At 46.9% G+C, this 14,806-nt stretch overlaps 1 protein-coding gene and 1 non-coding gene across 7 annotated transcripts in view; both read right to left on the bottom strand.

Moving 5' to 3' along the window:
- Positions 1-10,746, bottom strand: part of SEC14L1 (SEC14 like lipid binding 1) — a 126,699-nt gene extending 115,953 nt beyond the window's left edge. For 5 of the 6 annotated variants that reach the window (XM_077834106.1, XM_077834105.1, XM_077834111.1 and 2 more), the window contains exons 1-3: positions 10,444-10,746; positions 10,210-10,316; positions 4,363-4,430 (exon numbers count right to left, since the gene is read on the bottom strand). The gene's annotated coding sequence lies outside the window, so the exon portion shown is untranslated. Of the gene's footprint in view, positions 1-1,810; positions 1,946-4,362; positions 4,431-10,209; positions 10,317-10,443 lie in introns of all 6 variants that reach the window. The other variant, XM_077834107.1, reaches the window with a different exon arrangement.
- Positions 9,918-10,099, bottom strand: LOC144275343 (small Cajal body-specific RNA 16). Its single transcript, XR_013348022.1, has one exon.
- Positions 10,747-14,806: the final 4,060 nt, after the last annotated feature.

The raw sequence follows: 14,806 nt of genomic DNA, 5'->3' as shown, positions 1-14,806 counted from the left end.
CATCTATTGGCAGAGTGAGGCATAAATAGTCCCTTCAGCATTGCCTAAGGTAGAGAATTTTGGCATTGTGATCCCCTCCGGAACGCTTGTTTTACACAAATGCTTATGCATAGGGCCCTACCAAATTCACAGTCCATTTTGGTCAATTTCATGGTCACATGAGTTTAAAAATCATAAATTTAAATCTGAAATTTGACGATATTGTAATTGTAGGAATCTTGACCCAAAAAGGAGTTGTGGGGTGGTCTCAAGTTTTTTTTTTTTTTTTCGTGGTGGGGGGGGTTGCGGTACTGCTACCCTTACTTATGTGCTTTTGCTGGTGGCGGCTCTGCCTTTATAGCTGGGCAGCTGGAGTGTGCCGGCTGCTGGCCGGGAGCCCAGCTCTGAAGGCAGAGCCACTGCCAGCAGCAGCACAGAAGGATGGCAGGGTATGGTATTGCCACCCTTCCTTCTGCACTGATGCCTGCAGAGCTGGGCCCTCCGTCAGCAGCCACCATTCTCCTGCTGCCCAGCTCTGAAGGCAGCAGCGCAGAAGGAAGGGTGGCATGGTATGGTATGGTATTGCCATCCTTACTTCTGCGCTGCTGCTGCTGGCAAGGCACTGCCTTCAGAGCTGAGCAGCCAGAGAGTGGCGGCTGTTGGCCAGGCAGCAGCGCAGAAGTAAGGGTGGCAATACTGTGACCCCCCTAAAATAACCTTACAACCCCCCTGCAACTCCCTTTTGGGTCAGGACTCCGAATTTGAGAAACACTGGTCTCCCCCATGAAGTCCATATAGTATAGGGTAAAAGCACACAAAAGCCAGATTTCACGGTGTGTGATGCATGTTTCATGGCAATGAATTTGGTAGGGCCCTACTTATGCATTGTTGCAGGCATTTACTTCTTCATTGTCATGACCCTTGCTCTAGGCAAAGCTAAATAGGTGGTGCAGAGACACAGCGACTTCCAATACAATGCCACTGTAGACAGGAAGTGCTAGTGTGACTGCTGCAATTGGCCCTCCAAGTGCAGTCCCAGTGTCCCACAATGCTCCTGCCTATCCAGCAATGACCAATCTTACAGCTTAGAAGGACTGCTTCGGATACCTGTCAAGTCATTCACTTAGTAACTCACATGGGGTGGGCAGGGGGGAGTGGTAAAAGGGGAGGGGAGAGCAACCAAGTTGATACTCAGCTACTTTCTATTCTGCCTCTTCCCTGATCCCACATTCAAAGAGCCAGAGCAGCAGAGGACAAGAGAGAAAATACAGCTTTAAAATTTTGCTTTATGGAAGCTTCTTTTGGAAGGGTCATAAGGATTCACCTGAAAACACACAGAGAAAGTGTTCAGCAGTCACTGCATACACACGCAACACTGCGTTACACTGAAGTTTGCCTGCCAGGGCTGTCCATTTGTTGCCTCAGCAGGGCTACCCTAAATGTAAATGCAGTGTTGAATGTGCGCATACAGTGGCTGCTCAGCAATTAATTTCTCTCCTTTGTCCGTGTGCATGCAGGTGAATCACTAGAGCGTAACAGATTTGGAGCAATATTCTAACTGCATAGCAGTGTGTGAACTACGGCAGTCTGTCTGTTGCCTCAGCATATCTCTCACACTGCTACACAGAATACTACTCCCGACCTTTTATTCTCTAGTAAGGCACCTGAAAACACAAAGGAGAGAAATTGTTTGACAGCAATTGCATGCACAGACTCAACACTGCATTTAGGAGGGTTGCTATGGCAGTCCGTTTGTTGCCTCAGCATATCTCGCACAATGTTATGCGGTCAGAATACTGCTCCCAACCTATTCGCTAGTAATTCCACCTGCCTTGCAATAGTGTCCAGCACTCGTTTGTGTTGTCCCCAACCCAGGACCAAAGATTGCCTAGGGCCCACTGCATTAGATGAGGGAACTGACTGGGCACTATCAATAGGCCTGGAAGGACATCCATACCACTCCCATCTGTAGATCAAAAGGGGAACACAAGAGAACTGTTAGTTCAGCAACAAACCACACACAACAAGGTATGATCCAAAGAGAAGAAATCAGTTCAGAATAATCAGCCTCCTTGTTCCCTCAAGTTGCAACACCCAAGTTGCTCATCATAATATCATCCAATCCTATGGGTTGTTCATTGAGTGACCCTCCTTTATAGCATCTGCAAGTACTAGGGCATAGCCCCTTTCTCTCACAATTGGTGCATGGATCCTTGAGCAGGACAGAGTTATTTGAAGTTGGGGATGGAAATACAGAACAGATGCAAATATACAGCATACCCAGTGATGAGCTCCAAAATCTTAGCCACCGGTTCCCTCCTCATCCCATGAGGGCGTCAAGGCCCACCCCTGCCCCCCAGGACTCCTGCCCCATCCAACCCCCTGTGTTCCTTGAGGCCCCCCCCCAGACCCTTGCCCCATCCACCCCCCTTCCGTCCCCTGACTGCCCCCAGAACTGGGCAGGAGGGTCTTGTGGGCCACCATAGTGGGTGCCCACTGCACCCCGCCCCTAAGGGCCAGAGGGACCCGCCAGGTGGCGAGTCCCGACGGTGCTTACCTGGGGCAGCTCCCAGGAAGCATCCGGCATGTCCCTCTGGCTCCTAGGGGCAGGGGAGCGTAGCTGGTAGGGGAGCAACTGCTCCCCCCACTGATCACTGGAGCACCCATGGGGAGAATTTGGTGGGTGCAGAGCACCCACTGGCAGCTCCCCGCCCCGCGCCTGGTCCCAGATCACCTCCACTCCGCCTCTGTCCCTGAACACGCTGCCCCGCACTGCTTCTCTGCCCCCCGCCCCCCCTGCCGGCTTCCCGTGAATCAGCTGTTCGCAGCCGGGGGGGTGGGGCTCAGAAGCAAGCGGCGGCTTCGCACTCAGGCCCCAGGAAGTGGAGGTGAGCTGGGGCGGGGAGCGGTTCCCCTGCGCGCGCACCCCCCAGGTTACCTGCTGCGGCACGGGCACCCCTCCTCACGCCCTCCGCCCCCCCCCCCTCGCCTCTGCCTCCCTGGGCCTGAGCACAAAGCCGCCGCTTGCTTCTCAGCCCCCCCACCCGGCTTTCCGCACAAACAGCTGATTCGTGGGAAGCCACGGGGGGGGGGGGGGGCTGTGGGGTGGGGGCAGAGAAGCACAGCGGGGTGGCGCGTTCAGGGGAGGCGGCGGAGCGGAGGTGAGCCGGGGCTGGGGAGATGGCGATGGGTGCTCTGCACCCATCAAATTTTCCCTGTGGGTGCTCCAGCCCCGAAGCACCCACAGAGTCGGCACTTAAGGTGCCACTTTTGGCCAGTTGTTAAATTTAGAAGCCCTTTTAGAACCGGTTATCCCGCGAGCAAACCGGTTCCAGGTCACCACTGTGTATACCCATCCCAAGTACCACAATTAACAGCACTTGCAGAGAGTACTATGCAGGAATGCAAGGCACTGAATATACCCAGAACAGATGGGCTAGCATGGAGTCACTGCATTGTTGAGACTTGCACCACAGCAGTTCTCTAGCATAGACAAGGCCTTAGACCAAGTTCCCATGCCAAGTGTGAAGGATGGGCCTCTTACATTTGGTCTGGAGCGATAGTACTAGCTACATGCTGCAGATTTAGTAGGCTATTTCCCTCAATATAGGGTAAGTCTCCTGGTTGCCACATTTTACACAGCAGAGTAAATTAAAATTAGTACAGTCAGCAGGCACTACTGGGTGTTTCTCCCTCAATAAATGAGTACAACAGACCCTCTTCCTACCCTGAATTCAGGTGCCACAAGAACTCCTTTTCTTTTTGCAAATACAGACTAACACGGCTGTTACTCTGAAATCTTCCTACACTGTTTACTTAATACTAGCTCCTAAATGCACAACATGTATTGTCATGTGGATTTCATTTTCAGTACAGCTGGCCCCTTACATAATCTGCATTCATCCTGGACAAAAGCCAATTGAGATAGAGAATTCCTTAACTGGAAAGTACTCCCAACCCAGCTCTCGCCTCATTGCATGTGTTTCTCATTAAAAGTCTCGGGATCTGCTCTGTTTAATTGTAATTCAGCCATTTAACATACCTTTGCACCCTCTAGTGGAGAAAATGAGAAGTGCCACGTCAAGAATATATTCTCAAATTCTTGAAGTATTCTTCAAGGACAGCAAGGTTTGAATTACTTCTACAAATCCTCAAAGCACCACATCACAGCTAGGAAGTGTCCCATTTGCCACGACTACACTACTTCCCAAAAGTTAACACTGCCAGAAGTGCAGAAGAAACTTACAGAGCTGAGGACCTCTTTTGGCTTGTGCATGTTATATGGCAGGAATTTAACAAGAGTTACAGTGATCTTTTTTGAAAGTTAGATTTTATTCGTGTGTTTAGGCAAAGCCACATTCTACAAGTTAGAAGACTACATACAGGGATAGTCAAGCTGAAGTGATGGCATCCTGCTCCTTTATTATGGTGTAATCTTCCAGTCAAGTCATCTGGAAAGAAATAATCAGGACAAATAAGTACAAGAACAAAGTACAAAAGGCTTCACCTACAGACAGGTCATAGCTGTGCAGAGTGAAACACGAGCAGCTAAGCAAACTTAGAAAGTACATTCAGCTTAGGGTGACATTTGCAAGTCATTGTGATTGCTTAATGAAGCTGATGCAGAATTCACCGAAAGCCTTATATCCAGATGCTCTAAAGTTCCGTTGTGAAAGGTATTGATGCAGGATTTAAAAGAGTGGGGGCCTGCTCTTTGGACAAGTGCAAATGGAGCTAGTTTCTCAGGAGATGAAGGTCTGATGAGCAGCTGACCACATTTACAGAAGACCTCGAAGACTGCAAGCAAGTACTCCCCATACCAAAATGGCCCATTAGTTTACCACTCCATAAACAAAGGTGGCCTAGTAACTCTCAGCCTACCTGCCACAAATACAGAATGCCTGGCTCAAGATGATGCTAGCCTAGACAAGTGCCAAAATATGGTTGAACTCAGGCAATTTCAAGGCGAAGGTACAAATGCACCCTTCCCTTACTTTGGTTGAAGAGAAGGATTTCTGGATTTTGACAAGGTCAGCTATCCAGGCACAATACTACTGAAACTTTATATATACTAAACTGCCTAACATACGGACCTGCAAGTATTTTATTCATGTTAAAATATCTTATGCTAGTAACTGGCAAGTGAGATTTTACATTAACAGATGGAGAAATTTTATATCAAGTTACAAAAAGATAATCTAAAAGTGACAGCACTCTCCTTACCAAATGCCTTCCTCTTCCCTGCTGCTGTGTATGCACACAGGTTGTTATTTTAAAGTTGCTGACTTTAATATTCTTATAAATGTTGGTCTCCAAGTTAAATATTTACTTTGGCTTACAAAGAAGAAAAAGCTACAAGAAAACAAACCTCTCAACAGCAGCCACTAAACAACAACTTTTATAAGTAGTTGTACTACACTGTACGCTGGGTGGAGGGAAAAATGTCTTAAGTCTTGTTCCTTATGCAGTACTTTATCTTGCCTAATACCCTTTAAATATTTAACCAGTTGTAACTTCACTTTGGTAATGACGTGTGCGCCAAAACTTATGAGGTCTTCTGCTAGTTTAGAATCCAAACCTTCCCACAACCGTATCAAATGTTGGAAGTGTGTGTTTGATTATAAAGACACGCTAAATAAATAAATATGTTTTTATTGCCGTTCGTGATAAACAGATCTGCTTTATTCAGGGCTCAGGTTGCTTAATATATACTTTTCTGTATAAGTAAACAGAACAAGGAGTAATGATCTCAAATTGCAATGTGAGAGGTTTAGGTTGGATATTAGGAAACGCTTTTTCATTAGGAGGGCGGTGAAGCACTTGAATGCGTTACCTAGGGAGGTGGTGGAATCTCCTTCCTTTGAGGTTTCTAAGGTCAGGCTTGACAAAGCCCTCGCTGGGATGGTTTAGTTGGGGATTGGTCCTGCTTTGAGCAGGGGGTTGGACTGGATGACCTTCTGAGGTCCCTTCCAACCCTGATATTCTATGATTCATGTTGGTTTGTACACCAGGGAAGAGCAGCATTTGCCACCTCAAAGGAAAGAGCCTTTCAGAGCAAGAAAACTGAACAGAGCATGTTAATCCATATAATACAGAGGTGGGCAAACTACAGCCCGTGGGCCACGTCCGACCCGCAGGACCGTCCTGCCCTGCCCTGCGCTCCTGGCTGGCAAGGCTAGCCTCTGGCCCCTCTCCCACAGCCTCAGCGAGCCGTGCCGCCAGCGCTCTGACCCGCTGCTCCTCCCGGGCAGCACGGGGGTGTGGCTGGCTCCGGCATGGTAAGGGGGCAGGGAGCCCCGGGGGGGCAGACAGGGAGGCGTTGGAGGTCCGGGGGAGTGGTGGGGGAGGGTCAGGGGACAAGGGTCGGGGGGGGCTGGATGGGTTGGGGATTCTGAGGTGGGCAGTCAGGGGGCGGGAAGTGGGAGGGGGCCAGGTTGTTTGGGGAGCACAGCCTTCCCTACCCAGCCCTCCATATAGTTCTGCAACCCTGATGTGGCCCTCGGGCCAAAAAATTTGCCCACCCTTAATATAATAGCAGACAAGTGAAGAGTTCACTAGCTGCTGTCTGAGATTCCATTACACTGCCCTCTCCTGGTCAACTGAAAGCCTATAATCTTGTATTTTATTAGCCCTAATTTATATGTTTAATTCCAATGCTTGCAACTAAAGTTCTGAATAGACATTTTTAGCTACTTCTGAATAAATAGTTACCCAGGAGGCATCAGCCAGTTTCTAAATCAGCAGAATTTTATCTTTATACTATGGAGCACCTAGATAAGAGAGCCTAGCTGTTAGTCAGGGACAGTGTCATAAATTAATCACATTTAAGAGAGTCAAAAGCCATTTTGCGGTTAGATGTTTCTATATATTAGGAGTATCATTTAATTTTAACTAGAACTTAGTTGCAGACTTACTAGAGATGAAGCTGAGGGCACTAGAGCATCACCTGCAGATTAGGGTGGGATTTGTGCTCCTAGATCATTTAGGCACTTTTTAAAATCCTACTGTGCTTCAGCTATTCAGAACTGCAGTACACATGCCTGGTGACACACTGATTAAGAAGTTATTTGAGTGATAACACTTTTCTCCTGGTCTCTACTGGACTGTTGTGTCAGATGGATGTGTCAGGTCTCATCACTATTATAGTCACAACAGGAGATATAGTATTTGTTTAAAGAGAAGGAGTACTTGTGGCACCTTAGAGACTAACCAATTGATTTGAGCATAAGCTGTAGCTCACGAAAGCTTATGCTCAAATAAATTGGTTAGTCTCTAAGGTGCCACAAGTACCCCTTTTCTTTTTGCGAATACAGACTAACACGGCTGTTACTCTGAAACCTGTCAGTATTTGTTTAGAACATTAAACTTATACCTGGTTGTACATTGTCTGATTAATACCAGACTTCCCAAACCACTAGGTTATTTAAAAGAAAAAGAAAAGAGGGACAGATAGCCAAAGATCGATTCTGTAGTATTTGCTGAAACTTTGCTATGAATCTCAGTGAAAAAGCGGACAGATTAAGCCAGCTGCTTTCTTGATTTATTTTAAGAAAATATGACAAGCGCTGGGTATTTAAGTTAGCAGTTACTTTGCAGTATATCAATTTTATTTTACTGCAATCTGGAAGAGTATCCATTTACTTGCCACAAATCAAGTAATGTATACAGAGTACATCCAAAAAGGCAAGTGCCAGATAAGTTACATTATGATTATCAATATTACATTATGATGAAAAAAGACCACTAATCATTCAGTCTTAACACTGGTTTTGAGGTGTCCCAGTTCCTAAAGATTCATAATTTAATGCTTTGCCTGGAAAGGGAAGGTAATTCTCCTTGCTACAGCACTGCCAAGAGGCCACTTGACACTTCTTCACCTGGAGAAGCCAGTGGTCCCCAATTCTCCTCCTATTTCAACAAAATGGTTGCCTCTAATTAATGCCACCTTCTGTTGGGGGAGAACTACTATTTTATTAACTTGTGATGGGCCAGTTGTTGCAGCAACTGACTGTTCAAAAGGGGTCAAAGGCCTGTTTTAGTCAATGTAGTGAGACACCTCTAAGCCACCAAGACTCCAACAAATACCAAAGGTTGTGTCAGCCAGCAACCAACTAACCAACCGGGTCAAACTTATACCCTAGAATGATTAAGGAACACTCAATCTTGCTTCCCAACCCAGACTCTGCTGGGTTTCTATCACCACCCTCAAGGGGAACCAAATGTCTAGTAGCAATTAAGCCTTGAGAAAGCAGCAGGAGTTTCCTTTAGGAGAGTACTGACAAGCCTAACTTTTGGCACCTATGTGGGCTCTGCCTCTCTGCGAGGATTTTAATACCCAGTTCACCAAATCTACAGACACCTGTTAATTTGTTACATATTTTCTGCACCTGTTGTTTATTATAGGTATATCTACACAGAGTTATTCCTGGTCACCTCCATGTGTGGACACTCATTCTGGAACAGGAATGCCTTGTTCCCATTTAGCTTAATGCACAGTTGTTAAACTAAAGAGAAGCAAAGGACTCTTGTTCTGGAATAAGAATGTTCACACATGCAGCTGCTGGTCAGGAACAAAGACTGCGCTTTAGGTTCACATTCTGTGTTCACCTGCATTAACTTTCAAGTGTGGACAAGCCTTACATCTCCTTGGTTGAGTCACTATGTGGCTAAAGAGCAGTCTCAAGTGAAAAGATGTAGCATCACTGTGCAGGTCAGTTAACGGAAGGGTAGGAGGTTAGCTGGAACTTTAACTCTCATGACTGAGTTTCTACCGGTTTTCCTTCTGCTAGTCAGTTGCAATAGTGGATGTTTTACATTAACCTTACCCAGGATTCAGGGAAGACTTTGAGATGTTAAACCAGGAGACCAAAGGCCTCCCAGTTGGCCTTCTGGTGTCCTCAAGGAGGCACATTCACTGTTTAGGGTCATGTCCTCTAACAGCATATGAGAAGCAGTGTCATTAACCCTTTTTCCTGGCTCTCGCTTTCGAAGTGTGTGGTTCTCATGCCAAAGACAATCCTCCACACTTGGGCACTCAACAGCTACTCTGACTATTCAAATCCTTCCTTAAAGCACTCTTCCCTCATGAAACCTTCAATGACGACCCAACAAATTGAGTTTTTAAAAAAAATATTAGAATTCAGGCCTTCAATCAGTAAACTGGGATATTGTCTGTCTGCTTGTAAGTCCCCCCGCCAACCCCTTTGAGGCAGGGACCTTGTTGTCTAGGTACTGTACAGGGTTAGTCATATTATTGACTCTCAAAAAGCCACTGTTCTGCTTATTATGCTGGCTATAATGGAGTAGAAGGAAAGGGAGTTAGGTTCTATTTATACTGGCAAAGGAACAATGCAAGCTGCACTGTTTTAAAATATGGTTCATACTAACACTGTTATAGAGTCAGCATAGGCTGGGCTGGAAGTATTCTGGAAACACTGCACTAACTGAATGACTAGCAGGGGAAGTATGAATTTCCACACAAACCATGGTAAATCATCAGGCTCCAGCATTATATTCCTATTGAGACACATGTGGACAATTAACAGCACCCATGTCTATTGTCTGCAGATCCACTTAAGATGTCAACACACAGGGATATAATCAGAAAGTAAAATGCTTATTTTTTAAATTAAATCTTAAATTTAAGATAAATAGCCAGGGATTAAATTCTACATGGGAGAATCCAAATCCACAGATTTCTATTGGTACTTGGAAATCAGCAGTGTTAAAGAAAATGAAAAATGTGATCTATAAAAATTAAGTTTGATTATTAAACCTGTAGAGCTTGTTTGTCAGGCAATGACTCTTTCAGCTTGGTGTTAGGTCCCATTACATATAACCTCTCAGAGTTTTAAAATTCAGAACCGAGATTAATACTGAATAAAGAAGAACTGTGACTATGTAAACCATACATTTTTCCTTGACTTAAACTGGAAAGATTTTGTATGCAGTATCATACATGACCACCAAAATGCTGCAAGAATGCTCACACCTGCTACTGCACAGGGCAAACTCTAGAAAGGAGTCTGCGTAGGATTACTCTAGGGCAAGAGATCAGGCTGGCTGGTACAAGGCTGTGTCACCAAGGGCCCAGCCACACAGCAGCCTTCTCCCAGACCCTGTGCTTTCTACAAAGCCTGCCAACCTCCTGTGCTTCTGTACAATTGCCTCTTGCCAAGGAAAGAACAGCAAATCCTAAATCAAACTTTAATTAAATGGTTAAACAGTTACCTCACATCAGTAGCACCACTAGAAATGGATTTAATGCACTCTAGCCCCAGTACAATCCAAGACGGAGGTGGAAATTGTTCCTTCATTTAGGCAATGGAGAGTAAACCCTGCCAAGAAATTTGGAGACACACGATCAGAGACCAAAACCAGAATAGCAGAGAGAAAGAGTCAGTCACAATTAACCTCTCTCATTGCCTGTGAGGGCAAGTCAGCCTTCATCTCCACTCTACTTACCAAAATGCCTCATTCCATCTGTGCTACAAAAACCACCATGCTGCAGGCATCAGGGCACAACATGGCATCCACTGATTCTGTAACCCAGCTAAACCCCTGAAAGATAGCTAAGGGCCAACATACCCTATCAACAGAAACTGAGTAATACAGGGGGCCAGTGGCTCAGTGAGATCCAGAGCCTAGACTTAGAATAAGGCGTCCCTGCTTCCTACTCCCATCCCTCTTGCTGACCCCCATATCACACACCCATGTGCATTTCCTCCAATCCCCCTCTCTGCCCTCACTACACCCCCAACCTCCATCTCTGCCCCCACAATTCACCCTCCCCACATACACCCCGCCCCAGATACACCTCATCCCCCTTGCTTCACCCACTACACCCAAACCCTCACTAGTCCCACTATTCACCCTCTCCACATATACCCCCTGCCCCTTGATGGCCCACACTACACCCCACAACACCCTCACTATGCCCCCATTATTTACCCCCCCCCATACACCTCATCCCCCCTCTCTGCCCACACTTCCCCTGGCAACTTCCCTTCCCGGCCCCCCATGATTTATCCCCCACACACATACACCCCATCCCCCCCGCCCACACTTCCCCCCACAACCTCCCCTCCCGGCCCCCCTGATTTCCCCCCCACACACATAGCCCCATCCCCCCTCCCGCCCACACTTCCCCCGGCAACCTCCCTTCCCGGCCCCCCATGATTTACCCCATCCCCCCCCGCCCACATTTCCCCCCGCAACCTCCCTTCTTGGCCCCCAATCCCCACTACACCCCCCATCTCACTCACTGGCTCCCATTATCCACCCTCCCCACCAACACCCCACCCCTCGCTGGCCTCCACTGGCGGCCCCGGGGAGGGGAAGGAGGCCGGGGGCTCCAGGCCCCCCCGCCAGCGACCCGGCCGCCGTTTGGGCTCGCGCGGCCGCAAAGGAAAGGCCAAGGAGAGGAAGCCGTAGAGAAGGCGGAGCCGGCGGCTAGAAGGGTGCTGCTGAGGAAGTTGCCCAAAAGCGTTAACCAAGAGCGGCCCGCGGAAGTTGCGGTCCTCCCAGCCGCCTTAAAGGGCCAGCAACGGCTGCAGCCCCTGCCGGGCTGCGCCAAGCTCACCCAGGGCCCCGCGCGACACGTGACCCCGCGGCCGGCGACGGCAGACCCCGGCGCTGGGCCCAGCCCGTGGGCGGGAAGCGGCGCTGAGGGGGCGCCCTACCGGACTGGACGTAGGACCCAGCAGTGAGGGGAGGCGGGGTGAGCCTGGGGGTCAGCCCCAGGGGTAGCGCCCCCCCCCCCAGCCCCTGGACACCCCCAGAACTTCAAGGGCTGGAAGTGGGGTGAAGCAAGGGGCACCCTGCGCCCCCATAAAACATCCGGGGGAGGGCAGCGTGGAGTAGCGCTGAGAGCAGGGCCTAGGGGATGGAACTAGGCGGGTGGGGCTGCAGTAGCACCCCCTAGTTTGAAGAGGTTTCCATTATCCAGGGTTTCCAGTTTGGCTCAATCGCTTTCAGCACCCCCTCTTTATAAATGGTTCCATAGAGCAGGGTGGGACTGGCCCCCACCCCTGGAAGGGGGATGGGACCTTGGACAAGTCACTTCTGCTCCCTGCTGCAGTTTCCCCACCTGGAGTAGGAGGATAATGTTATGGCCATCTTATCTATGACTATCACAAGGCTACATCCTGAGGCTATCCCGAGATTTCCAGTAACAGCCAGCATAAAAATTCAGACCCTCCTGTTCCAAAAGGACACCCACTTAGCTGTACAGGGCCGATGACACAGCGGAGATGTTCTGGGTGTACACAATAGAGGGCAGTAGTGCAGTTATTAGACAGTTTGCTATAACACCTTCCTACCCACCCATCTCTGAGGGGGGTTATGGGACAATACGTTAATAATTGTAAACAGTTATAATACTTTGCACTTCAATGACACTTTCTCTTGTAGCAGCCAAGTAAATTATAAACTTTATTACTGCCCTCTGATTGTACCATGCACGCCTGCTACTTTATATTATAACACTGCATCAAATTCACCCTTGGCACAACTCCACTGAAGTCATGAGAATTACACCAATGGTGAGTTTGGCCACTTCCTATAACTAACAGCAACTTCGGTGGTGAATGAGTTGTGAGTGGCCTTTGTTTCATTTGTACCAGTTTCCAAGTGCAATGAATAAAATAAGCCACAGGCTCTAGCTGCTTTGGGGTGTGTAATTTCATTGTTTTATTTCAGAAAATCTTGGTTAGAGGCCCAGTCCTGTAAACACTTACTACTAGGCATGGTGACGTCAACGGGATTTCTCATTTTCACTATGGATGCTACATTTAGCATGATCAAGCCCTGTATTTATACAGCTATGGCTAGAATAGAGCCTGGAAGCCAGCTAGAAAAAGGCATACATCAGGGTGCATAAAAGAGGGAGCTGAAATTTGGCCATGGACACCATGCCTCACAGTGGCAGAACAGTTTCAAAGCTGAATTGACACTTCCTCTCCCATTCTGCAGAGTCTGACTTCAAAGTATTAATGCTGAACGCATTTTTAGACTTTTCCCTAAAAATTAATTTATGACCTGAGGTCAAACACAAGAAGCTTTAGCCCCAAAGGTACGTTTCTGCTGCAGTAAGCTTGAACCAACCTATAGACCTCAGAGATTTATGCCATTGAGTTCAGTGGGAGTAGGAGAAGGCCCTTAAACTGACCATTCTAGCTCAGCATTAACTATTTAGCTGAAATTCTGTGCTGTGCTTCCTGGAGGTGCAGCACAAGGATACGGGGGACAAAGGTGTCTTTAAGTTAACTTGGAACACTCCCAATTCTGGCTCCTATGGGGGCCAAAATGACCCCCAGTGTAACTTAGATCAACCCTGGAGGTTGCCTGTGGGACTACAGCACTGCCCCGGGAACATCTCTTATGTTGGGATTTGTGGGAAGCCCATATTGTGGCCCTACATGGTGCCTAGGATGATCCAGGTAATTATAGGTCTGTCAGTCTGACATCAGTCCTGGGCAAGAAAATGGAGTGGCTAATATGGGACTTAATAAAGAATTAAAGGAGGGTAATATAATACATGCCAATCAACATGGGTTTATGGAAACTAGATCCTGTCAAATTAACTTGATATCTTTTTTGGTGAGATTACAAATTTGGTTGATAAAGGTAATGGTGTTGCTGTAATATACTTAGACCTCTTTAAGGCATTTGACTGGGTACCACATGGGTACCACTTTTTTTTATTAAAAAAGTACAATAATATTAAATTAACATAAGAACATAAAAAATGGCCATACTGGGTCAGACCAATAGTCCATCTAGCCTAGTATCCTGTCTTCTGAAAGTGGCCAATGCCACATGATTCAAAGGAAATGGACAGAACAGGGCAATTATCAGGTGATCCATTCCCTGTCATCCTATTCCAGCATTATGGTACACATTAAATTGAGTAAAAGCTGGCTAACTGATAAATCTCAAAATGTAAGTGTGAGTGGGGAATCATCATCAAGCTAGTGTGTTTCTAGTGGGGTCCCACCGGGATCAGTTATTATTCCTATGCTATTTAACATTTTTATCAGCGACCTGGCAGAAAACAAAATCATGACTGATAAAGTTTACAGATGACACCAAAGTTGTGGGAGTGCTAAATAAGGAAGAGGACAGGTCACTGGTACAAAGCGATCTGAATCACTTGGTAAGTTGGGCACAAGCAAACAATATGCATTACAATATAATTAAATGTAGATGTATGCATCTAGGAACATAGAAAGGAACATAAGCCATACTTACAGTGTGGTGGGGGACTCACACACTGGAAAGCAGTGACTCTGCAAAAGGTTTGGGGGCACAGTGAGCTGCTGTGGCCAAAAAGGCTAATGAGATTTTGGGATGCATAAATGGGAATCTTGAATAGGAAGGGAGAGGTTATTTCACCTCTGTATTTGGCATTGGTGTGACTGCTGCTGGAATACTATGTCCAGTTCTGGTGTCAACAATTCAAGAAGGATGTTGATAAAGTGCAGAGGGTTCAGAGAAGAACCATGAGAATTGCTAAAGGATTAGAAAGTGTGCCTTATTGTGATAGACTCTGGAGCTTAATCTATTTAGTTTAACAAAGAGAAGGCTAAGGGGTGACTTGATAAAAGTCTGTAAATACCTACATGGGGAACAAATAATGATAATACGCTCTTCAATAGAGCAGAGAAATGTATAATAATGCAATGGCTGGAAGTTGAAGCTAGATAAATTCAGACTAGAAATAAAGTGTAAATTTTTAACAGTAAGAGTAATTAACACTGAGCAATTTATCAATGGTGGGGGTGGATTCTCCATCACTTGTCAATTTTTAAATCAAGACGGGATGTTT

Source organism: Eretmochelys imbricata, chromosome 14, assembly GCF_965152235.1.
Source record: "Eretmochelys imbricata isolate rEreImb1 chromosome 14, rEreImb1.hap1, whole genome shotgun sequence".
Classification (NCBI taxonomy): domain Eukaryota; kingdom Metazoa; phylum Chordata; order Testudines; family Cheloniidae; genus Eretmochelys; species Eretmochelys imbricata.
Note: the sequence above shows the minus strand (reverse complement) of the source record. Positions and strands in the feature narration are given on the sequence as shown.